Genomic DNA, 12,094 nt, shown 5'->3' on the forward strand with positions numbered 1-12,094 from the left:
GAATTAACCCATGTTTAGATCAGCGACAACAGCGTACTTTACTGAGAAGTATCTACTAGGGATGTAGTGATTACCCACGATGCGATGCGATTCACGATACTGGGTTCACGATATGATTGTTTTCTGATTTTTTAAACAAAATGAAATTGAAGACAAATGATGACAAAGTTTTATTTTCTTATTTCTCTTTAAAAAATAAAATACTGTATTTGTGCTTATCTTTTATTTATCTAAATAATGAATGCCCTTTTATTTCTGAGGTAGGTACAAACTATGCAAAACAATGCTGCACATTTCCCTTTGTGTCTAAAAAAACATCCTCACATAAATAAATAAATTTGAAAATTCCGAACTTGGCAACCCTGTAGTGACGTCAACCAGGCGAGGTGAATAGCGCCAGTGCCCTCTGCTGTTTAAAGTGAATATCGATTCATTATACATGTAAACCGATTTGAATCGTTACACATGTGAATCGATTTGTCTTGTGGTGCATCGTTACATTCCTAGTATCTACCTTTCCATCTGCTCACCTAGTTTTTACCACACATCACATGTGTTCCCACACTTATTAGGATTTTAACATCATGTTTTACACACTTTGGTTACATTCATGACATGACAGGTAATTACTGGTCAGACAAAATTAATCAGTTCAAGTTGTTTGTATCTATAAGATACAAACAAATCTTTTCCAGACATGGAGGTTAAGAAATATCCTGCTAAAGAATGAGCACATTCCTCAAAGCTTCTGCGTAACTGTGCAATAAATATAAGTGTAACACGCTGCAACATCAGAGGTCCTTTCTTAATAAATCAAACAGTTAAAGAATCCGACATGTTTCGAACATATTGCATGGGATATGAGATGAGACTGTTGCATGATGGAATACGCACTGAATAGTAATCAAGTGATTAAGTATTCATGATGTTGCAGGCAAGCACACTTGAAACCCTGCTCTCCTGCTGGGAAACCCTCAGGCATGACTACACGGTCCAAACAGCCGTTTGACAGCGAGGATGATTGTTTAAGTGTAGCTTTTCAAAAACGAGGTTATTAAGCTCAAAGTTTAGCATCTGTTTGACATTTTAGTTGTGCAGATCTCAGATTTTGTGAAATCATCAAACAGAAAAGCAGAATCCTCTTTCTAAAACACATGGTCGACATGACAATTATTCTAATAGCAATCACTCGGGTTAATGATTCAAATCTTTGTACTGAATCAGGAATCACGAGTCTGAGGTCTCAATTAACCCGGATCCTATGAGTCCTCTGATTGGCTGCTGTTAAGTACACAAGGCGAGTGAGCAGACTCACCGGAAACACCGTGGACTCAGATGATTTGGCTGAACCGACTTCACTCCAGTCCGTGAATCTAAGTAATAAGTTAAAAATTCCAATAAACAAGAAGTTAAACACACTGGTGTTTGTTATGTGGCTGATTTTATGCACATGCTATTGTTATTATTATTATTATTATTATTATTATTATCAGTAGTAGTGGTATAGATTAGTAATGCAGTATATTTTCTTGTAAGCAAAACTACAACAAAATATAGTTATATTATTATTAAAATGCAAATGCTTACAGGCTACTTTACGACTGTACCACATAAGGAGTATCATAGGCAACGTGGTAATTTATTGACTGTTTTGGTGCCACTGTGGCTGCCTGACTGGGTCAAGGTACCATGACAATTTGTTGTGGACCATCCGCCTTGAACCCTTGATCCATTAATATACCTATATGATTGGTAGGTAAGTCCAACCCCCTCTCCGCCCTCCTTGTCCCTATCCCCCATGATCAAGATTCCACTTAGTAAAAAGTGTCAACTTGTCACTAACGAGAAGTGTGAGGTGCCAGGAGAATTAAGAGAGAAGGATTTATTTACAGAAGATGAGTGCATGCAAGACAGGTAATATTTGGATGCATTTTCATGCAGTAAATCAATCGCAATCAAGATGTCAGTACAAGTGACTCAAGTGAACCGAATCACATTACTGAGTGACTCAGATTAACCCGAGTCCATAAAATAAACCGAATTTACCACCACTACTCTCAACTACAGGAAAACACTGCATGCAAAAACATACGCCCAGCTTCAAGAACCTTCCAAGATCATCTGTGTCTTAAGGTGGCAATTAAAATTGGAAAAACCGACCGATACAGACATATAAACACAATATTCTTTAGCTCAGAAAGCAAAGTAGATAATATTAGGACACATCACCAACCTCTGGTGTTATCGTAGTCTCCTCAATATGAGAGTATACATCTAAAGAACTAAAAAGTGTGCCTAAATAGTACTTCAGTTTGTTACAACTATGAGGACTACAGGGGTTGGACAAAATAACTGAAACACCTGGTTTTAGACCACAATAATTTATTAGTATGGTGTAGGGCCTCCTTTTGCGGCCAATACAGCGTCAATTTGTCTTGGAAATGACATATACAAGTCCTGCACAGTGGTCAGAGGGATTTTAAGCCATTCTTCTTGCAGGATAGTGGCCAGGTCACTACGTGATGATGGTGGAGGAAAACGTTTCCTGACTCGCTTCTCCGAAACACCCCAAAGTGGCTCAATAATATTTAGATCTGGTGACTGTGCAGGCCATGGGAGATGTTCAACTTCACTTTCATGTTCATCAAACCAATCTTTCAACAGTTTTGCTGTGTGTATTGGTGCATTGTCATCCTGATACACGGCACCGCCATTGGATGCACATGGTCCTCCAGAATGGTTCGGTAGTCCTTGGCAGTGACGCGCCCATCTAGCACAAGTATTGGGCCAAATGAATGCCATGATATGGCAGCCCAAACCATCACTGATCCACCCCCATGCTTCACTCTGGGCATGCAACAGTCTGGGTGGTACGCTTCTTTGGGGCTTCTCCACACCGTAACTCTCCCGGATGTGGGGAAAACAGTAAAGGTGGACTCATCAGAGAACAATACATGTTTCACATTGTCCACAGCCCAAGATTTGCGCTCCTTGCACCATTGAAACCGACGTTTGGCATTGGCACGAGTGACCAAAGGTTTGGCTATAGCAGCCCGGCCGTGTATATCGACCCTGTGGAGCTCCCGACGGACAGTTCTGGTGGAAACAGGAGAGTTGAGGTGCACATTTAATTCTGCCGTGATTTGGGCAGCCGTGGTTTTATGTTTTTTGGATACAATCCGGGTTAGCACCCGAACATCCCTTTCAGACAGCTTCCTCTTGCGTCCACAGTTAATCCTGTTGGATGTGGTTTGTCCTTCTTGGTGGTATGCTGATATTACCCTGGATACCGTGGCTCTTGATACATCACAAAGACTTGCTGTCTTGGTCACAGATGCGCCAGCAAGACATGCACCAACAATTTGTCCTCTTTTGAACTCTGGTATGTCACCCATAATGTTGTGTGCATTGCAATATTTTGAGCAAAACTGTGCTCTTACCCTGCTAATTGAACCTTCACACTCTGCTCTTACTGGTGCAATGTGCAATTAATGAAGATTGGCCACCAGACTGGTCCAATTTAGCCATGAAACCTCCCACACTAAAATGACAGGTGTTTCAGTTATTTTGTCCAACCCCTGTATTTATCACATGACATTAAGGCTACCACGACTGGTCGATGTAATCAATAACACTGACGCTAAAAATGCGTCGTCAATATTTTAAACAGATGCATCAGGCTTTTTTATGCATTTTGTCCCTTTTTCTCCCAATTTTAGCGCATCTATTTTATACCCAATTGCGTTATGCTTCCTCTCCACTGGAGCTGACCCCCGCCCCGATTAAGGAGAGCGAGACACGTGCACAGTAGCCAACTGCATCTTTTCACCTGCACGAGGCAAGTTCATATGTGAATCAGCTTTGTGCACGGAGAGCCACACCCTGATCAGCATTATTCCTCGACTCTGCGCAGACCAGAGGCCATCAACCAGCCCGCAGAGGTTGTAATTCACTCACTGATGAGGAGTCCCTAGGTAGCTTGTCCTACCCTATGAACAACAGCCAATCGTTGTTCATGCAGCCACCCAGCCCAGTCGGATGGCAGAGCTGAGATTCGATACGATATATTCGAAATCCCAGGTCTGGTGTGCTAGTGTGTTTGATCATTTTCAAAACTACGTTTATTACTGTTCCTTTCTCATTTCTACAACATTTCCATTCATATAACAAATGATTTCCCACAGCACTACTCGGTGTGTGCATGCGTTACCAGAGTGATTTTGGCAGTAAGTAGGTACGAAGGTGTTAAATACCCCTAGCACTATTAGGAAACAGGTATTGGGAAACACCATCTATTGGGAAACACTGTCCCACAGGTCTTTCAGTGGGACAGTGGTAGCCTAGTGGGTATGGCATTGGGCTATCAAGCAAAGGGTTGAGAGTTTGAATACCAGCTCTGCCATGCTGCCACTATTGGACCCTCGAGCAAGGCCCCTAAACCTCTCTGCTCCAGGGGCGCCGTATGATGGCTGACCCTGTGCTCTGACCCCAGCTTTCAAACAAGCTGGGATATGCAAAGAAATAATTTTGTTGTACTGTACACCTGTATATGTATATATGAAAAATAAAGGCGTTCTTTCTTTTAAGTAGTTTGTTATAAGTAGTCTGTAGGTTACACAAACACAAACAATGCATCAAAACAAAAGACAAAACATACTTAATTAATACAAATGATGGCAATCTGGTCCCACTGTGGCTTACAAGATGTAATGTAAAGTTTCCACAAGGGGGCGTACATAGAGAAGTTCACTTCGTGTTTATGTGCCTGTTAAAATGCATTTATTTAATCATTATTATTTTTCTCTGCGACCCTTGATCCAGGGTTTGTGAAACCCTGCTTAAGACTACTGTATCCGCAACTCGGGGACGGAGGGACGATTCCTCTGCCAGTCTTACTTGAACAACATCACTGCAGAGGTCTCCCTGGCAATATTGTGAATCAGACCACTTATTAGAGGGAGGGAACCTTGCCCACTCTAATAAGTACAACACTCAGTCCTCCTGCCTAATAATATGGATCATTAAGAAGAGTAATGGCGATGCCAAAGGGAAGGGCATCAATCCTGAGGCAGGAAAATTCATTTACGTGCCGGAAACCCGTTCAGCAGCAATCGATCTCATTCAGTTTAATGTCAGCTTAAGAGAAAGTGTGCAGGAGTAGATTTTTATCTCGGCTTGGTTTAAGGGAGGAGCTGGATTTTAACGTCCATGAGTAATACACACCTCATAGTAACTGTAAAATACTGTAAATAAATAAATATAAGGACAGGAGAGTGACAACAACATAGCTGCTTCTACAGTAATCTCCACACATTTTATTTATGTACAGGGTGGCATGGTGGCTCGGTGGGTAGCACTGCCGTAGCACTGCACAGCAAGAAGGTCCTGGGTTCGATTCACAGGTGGAACGGTCCAGGTCCTTTCTGTGCGGAGTTTGCATGTTTTCCCTGTGTCTCGTGGGTTTCCTTCGGAAGCTCCGGTTTCCTGCCACAGTCCAAAGACTTTTTGACTCGTGAACAAAGACTCCAAAGATTTTTTTGGAATCAATAAAATATCTGTCTGTCTGTCTGTCCATCCATTCTATCCATCCATCCATTATCCATCCATCTATCCTATCTATCTGTTTGTCTGTCCATTATCCATCCACTTATCTGATTGTCTATCCATCCATCCATCGTATCCATCCATCTATCTCTCCATCCATCTATCTCTCTATCCATCCATCCATCCATCTATCCATCCATCCATCCATCCATCTCTCTATCTATCCATCCATCTATCTATTTATCTACCCATCTATCTATCCATCCATCTATCTATTTATCTACCCATCTATCTATCTACCCATCTATCTATCTATTTATCTACCCATCTATCTATCCATCTATCTATCCATCCATCTATCTATTTATCTACCCATCTATCTATCCATCCATCTATCTATTTATCTACCCATCTATCTATCTACCCATCTATCCATCCATCCATCCACCCATCCATCCATCCATCCATCCATCCATCTATCCATCCATCCATCCACCCATCTATCCATCCATCCATCCACCCATCCATCCATCCATCCATCCATCTACCCATCTATCTATCTATCCATCCATCCATCTATCTATCCATCCATCCATCTATCTATTTACCCATCTATTTATCCATCCATCTATCCGTATATCCATCCATCCATGCATCCATCTATGCATCTATCTATCCATCCATCCAACCATCCATCCATCTACCCATCTATATACCTATCCATCCATCTATATCCATATATCCATCCATATATCCATCCATCTATCCTTCCATCCATCTATCTAACTGTCTATCTGTCATCCATCCATCCATCCATCCATCCATCTATTATCCATCCAATCCTTCAATCTATCCTATCTATCTGTCTGTCCATTATCCATCCATCCACCTATCTATCTAATTGTCTATCCATCCATCCATCCATCGTATCCATCTATCTATCTATCCATCCATCTGGTCAGATCAATTGGAGATGCAAAATTCTCTATTACTGTTTTTGATATTAAAGACTTAAACTGATGAATCTTGTGTAACCAGTAACTCTCTGTCCTGTCATAAACGTAACCAAAGTGTGTAAAACATGACATTAAAATCCTAATAAATAAATATTTATCTACAAGACAGTGATGATGTGCAAACAGGCAGCTGGACAGCTTTAACTGAAGAGATGTATTGACCTTTTTTGTGTCAGGGAAAAGCCAGCAGTTGACCTTGAGGAGATGGAGTCTTTCAGATCGAGACAGTTTCCCATAACCCAGCACTTAACAATCCCATATCCTTTCTGGCCCTCCAGAGACTAAAGCATTTAATCCAGATAAAATATCCACTAGGCTCAAGTTCAGTTCTGTTTTCCCATAAAGACCTCCAACGTAAGCACTTCCTTATTCAGTACCACTCCGGCAGAACTGATCTTCTTGAACGTTAAGTGTACGCTCATTGTGTTCTTATAATTGTATATTGATTATGCCGATCAACAATAATCGTAATACATTAAGTTAATATCCATTTAACAAAATGCACCAATTCCCCGAGCCATTTATCATTTTGTACAGTTTTTATTGCAACATTAATGTCAAGTAACTTGAACCATTTATGGAAGCATGTAAAAATCATTTTCCAGTGTGTTAGTGTTGGCTTGAATTCAAGCTCTTAGCAAAATTTGACACTTGGCTATAAACGTTGCTGGGTCTAGTGGAGCCGCACCCACAGTTCCTCTAAACCCTGCCCTGAAACCAGAAATCTTTAATTCACAACACAAAACATCTCACATGTTTAAAGATGAAGCTGGCTCCATATAAACCCCTTGATTTAAATAATAATAGTGCAAACCTAAATGTATTCCTGAAAACAAGCAAAACACTCAAAAGTTGTGAGCCACAAATAACACATCTTTGCTTTGGTGAATCCTGCTTCAATACCCAATTTGTTTGGGTTGTGGCTTTTAAACTTCGGTCTAACTTGAATATTCCAGAGTTTTTACTCTTTCTTTCCTGTCCCAACTTTTTTGAGCGTGTTGTTGGTGACAAATTAATTAGTTTCAATGTTAATTTCACTCACTCACTTTCTAAGACGCTTATTCTAATCAGGGTCGTGGCGGGTGCTGGAGCCTATCCCAGCTCTCAATGTGCCCAAGGCACACCAAAACACCCTGGACAGGGTGCCAGTCCATCGCAGACCAGACACAAACAAATTTACACCGTAACACACACACACACACACACACACATCAAAGGGCAATTTTAGTATCTCCAATTAACCTGACTGTTATGTCTTTGGATTGTGAGAGGAACCAAAGCTCCTGGAGGAATGCCCAGAGGACATGGGGAGAACATGCAAACTCCACACAGAAAGGACCCCAAACGCTCCACCTGGGAATCAAACCAAGAACCTTCTTGCTGTGAGGCGACAGTGCCACCCACCAAGCCACTCCTCAATATTAATATTAATGATAATATTAATATTACATCACGTGACGTTGGGGCGGCACGGTGGCTAAGTGGGTAGCACTGTTGCTTCACAGCAAGAAGGTCCTGGGTTCGATCCCCAGGTGTCCTCTCCGTGTGGAGTTTGCATGTTCTCAGGGCTTTCCTCCAGGAGATCTGGTTCCTCTCATAGTCCAAAGACATGCAAGTGAGGGGAATTGGAGATACTAAATTGTCCAAGACTGTGTTTGATGTAACCTTGTGAACTGATGAATGTTGTGTAATGAGTAACTACCGTTCCTGTCATGAATGTAACCAAAGTGGAAAACATGACATTAAAATCCTATTAAACAAACAAATCACGTGACGTTGGTAAGACAGTGGACGTAGTACGTCTGAAGTTGCATGCATACTGCACAGTGGAGTACTGAAAGAGCTTACTGCTTTACCAGCCAAACTTAGTATGTACTGTTTTTTGATGTGATTTCCAATGCAGCCATTGTCTCTAGATTTAAATTCTCATTATGCACAATCTTGGTGACAATATATTTTCAATTCGCAAAGTTTTCTAGTTCGCTAAACTAGTAGGGATGTAACGATGCACCACAAAGCAGTTAAAAATCGGTGCACATGTGCCACGATTCAAATCGGTTATTCATGTATAATGAATCGATATTCTCTTTAAACAGCAGAGGGCACTGGCGCTATTCAACTTGCCTGGTTGACATCACAACACAGAGTTGTACGGGATTTTCCAACCAAATTTATTTATGTGAGGATACTTTATTTGTATTATTCATTTATTTATTTAATGTGGGATTTGTTTTAAAATTTTATTTCAGTTTTTTTTTTTTTTACACAAAAAGGGAAATGTGCAGCATTGTTTGGCACAGTTTGTATCTACCTCAAAAATAAAAGGACATTGCGCTCAGGTGGCGCAGCGGTAAAAAGACACGCTGCAACCAGGGCTGGATTCTGAGTACCTCGTATCGAATCCAGCTCTGCCTTACCGGTTCGAGGCTGAGTGGCTGTATGAGCAACGATTGGCCGGTTGCTCAGTTGGGGGGTGGGACAAAGAACCGGATGTGGGTCTCTCTCTGTCAGAATGCGATTACGACCTCTGCCGGCTGATTAGAGGCGCCTGCACAGAGTTGAGGAATTTTGCCCTTAGGGTGTGTCTCTCCGCATGCAACGCTAGGTGGCGCCACACATCAATGTGTGGGTGGCAAAAATGCATCCGGCTGCTGCCCATGTTTTGGAGGGGATATGGGTTAGCTTCGATCTCCTCGGTCAGGGCAGGGTTCGGCATAGACAGAGAGGAAGCACGATGCAAACTGAACAATTGGATGCGCTAAAGGGGGAGAAAAAGGGGAAAAATTAACATAAATTTTTTTTTTTAATTAAAGGGCATTAATTATTTAGATAAATAAAAGATTAAATTTTTTTTTTTTTTTAAGAAATAAGAAAGGAAACTTTGTCATAATTTGTCTTCAATTTCATTTTGTTTAAAAAAAAAATCGGGCAAAAAATCGTAACGTAAACCCAGTATCGTGAATCGTGTTGCATCGTGGTTAGAGTGTATCGTTACATCCCTAAAAACTAGTCATCTGTGCAATGTACAGCAATACAATCACTGAAAGATTCTTTGTCTTTATTGTGGAGCTTTGCTCTGCAAGACAAAGACGTCTTCAACATGTCCTAGACCTCAGCTGTCCTGGCACACTTCCTTACTGAGAGATACAATGGGTAGAGGAGTGAGGACCCCATTTGGCAGCATCAGCACTTCAAACCCACTCAAGCTCCCCAGCTTTTTACTTCACACACAAAACCCCAGAAAAGAGGGTCAGCAAGAGACAAAATGAACTGAAAGGCTGAAGGAAAGACTGGCCCATCCCAAAATTCACATCAAACAGGATTGAATACAAACCTCACATCTCTCTTTCTTTATTATTTCATTCAATCCTCACCACTCTGTCAGGTCTAAATATCCCAGTACTACTTTTTCTTCTTCTTTATTCAGCACCACAACAACAGAAGCTTTCATCGTTCAAGGATCTAGATCCAGGTTAATAGAGGAGAATCTGGAGCTGGCAGTACGGACCGTTTGGCTACTTATAAAAAGGTTAGTGAAATAGGATGGGTACAAAGTGAAGAGAATTAACACAGCGCTTCTTCATGACCAGCCTCAAGCAAGTGTCTTTGTTGCTATACGAGCTAATTAACCTAATGAACCAACCCAACACACAGCCATAGTCTGTCTCAGATCATTCAGTGTGAGAAATAAAGGGGTTTATTAAGATATGATATAAAGAAGGAGAAAAGATGATGATGAGTATTTAGCTGAAGAAATAAGTGTTCCGAGCTAATGCTTTATTGAGGGGATATAACGTCCGCTAAAGACCACTGTCACAATAACACTACACCAACATTTTGGTGGCTAGTGGCAGTACCAGTACAATTAAACCCCTGAAGGTGTGCTGTGGTATCTGGCACCAAGATGTTAGCAGCAGATCCTTTAACTCTTGTAAGTTGCGAGGTGGGGCCTCCATGGATCGGACTTGTTTGTCCAGCACATCCCACAGATGCTCGATTGGATTGAGATCTGGAGAATTTGGAGGCCAAGTCAACACCTCAACCTCGTTGTTGTGCTCCTCAAACCATTCCTGAACCATTTTTGCTTTGTTGCAGGGCTCATTATCCTGCTGAAAGAGGCCACAGCCATCAAGGATTACCATTTTCATGAAAGGGTGTACATGGTCTGCAACAATGCTTAGGTAGGTGATACGTGTCAAATTAACATCCACATGGATGGATGGCAGGACCCAATGTTTCCCAGCAGAACATTGCCCAAAGCATCACACTGCCTCCGCCGGCTTGCCTTCTTCCCATAGTGCATCCTGGTGCCATGTGTTCCCCAGGTAAGCAACGCTTACGCAACGCGTGATGTAAAAGAAAACGTGATTCATCAGACCAGGCCACCTTCTTCTATTGTTCTTTGGTCCAGTTCTGATGCTCACATGCCCATTGTTGGCGCTTTGGGCACCATGACAGGTCTGCATCTATGTAGCCCCATAAGCAACAAACTGTGATGCACTGTGTATTCTGACACCTTTCTATCAGAACCAGAATTAACTTCTTTAGCAGTTTGAGCTGCAGTAGCTCGTCTGTTGGATCTGACCACACGGGCCAGCCTTCGCTCCCCACCTGCATCAATGAGCCTTGGCCGCCCATGACATGTCGCCGGTTTATCACTGTTCCATCCTTGGACCACTTTTGATAGATACTGACCACTGCACAGCGGGAACACCCCACAAGAGCTGCAGTTTTGGAGATGCTCTGACCCAGTCGTCTAGCCATCACAATTTGGCCCTTGTCAAACTCACTCAAATCCTTACGCTTGACCATTTTTCCTGCTTCTAACACATCAACAATGAGGATAAAATGTTCACTTGGTGCCTAATATATCCCACCCACTAACAGGTGCCGTGATGGCAAGATAATCAGTGTTATTCACTTCACCGGTCAGTGGTCATAATGTTATACCTAGTACTTTTTTGTATAGAGGCACCATCTTCACTAAAAAGAAAAAGGTCATTACTCTTAATTAAGGCGGACTGTCATAGTTAGTCCGTTTCCCGACATTGCAGGACAGCTGAGACACTGCACAGAGAACACAGAGATCCTCCATCTGTGTCAGAGGTCTAACAGTTCTCACGCTCGTCTCACTGCTCATGTTAGTGATTCCTTTTCCCGCTCTCAGCATGCTCTAATATCATTGTCATTCAGGCTTGGCATTTTTTGCCCTCTCTTTATCTCACAGTCTATTGTTTGGGGTTTGCTGGTCGGCTTAAATGTCCTGACCCCTCTCCCGGCTGCCCCACACTCTACCATAGCAACAAAGCAAACACACTGGCCAACTGGACCTACCATGAATAGCGAGTACTAACTCACAATTTGAAGGAGGTCCTGCTGAGTTCCATCAGTGCAGTGACTCTCAGAGTCGGATAAGATGTAAGGCTAATAAACAATCAGTGTTGTGTTGTATGGATCAGTCGTCGTACTAAACCTCAGGGTGTACAGGCTGGTATTATAGACAAGCCTCCAAGAGGCCTTCATTTCACCACAGA

General features: G+C 42.1%; 1 protein-coding gene across 2 annotated transcripts in view; it reads right to left on the bottom strand.

Annotated features, from left to right (window-relative positions):
• The window catches only part of nck2a (NCK adaptor protein 2a), an 82,999-nt gene that overhangs the window by 24,357 nt on the left and 46,548 nt on the right, over positions 1–12,094 (bottom strand). The window contains exon 1 of one of the 2 annotated variants that reach the window (XM_063006210.1): positions 1,316–1,413. The exons of the other annotated variant lie outside the window; for it this stretch is intronic. The gene's annotated coding sequence lies outside the window, so the exon portion shown is untranslated. Of the gene's footprint in view, positions 1–1,315; positions 1,414–12,094 lie in introns of those variants that run through there. 2 annotated transcript variants of the gene reach the window in all.

This window comes from Trichomycterus rosablanca, chromosome 12 (assembly GCF_030014385.1).
Source record: "Trichomycterus rosablanca isolate fTriRos1 chromosome 12, fTriRos1.hap1, whole genome shotgun sequence".
NCBI lineage: Eukaryota > Metazoa > Chordata > Actinopteri > Siluriformes > Trichomycteridae > Trichomycterus > Trichomycterus rosablanca.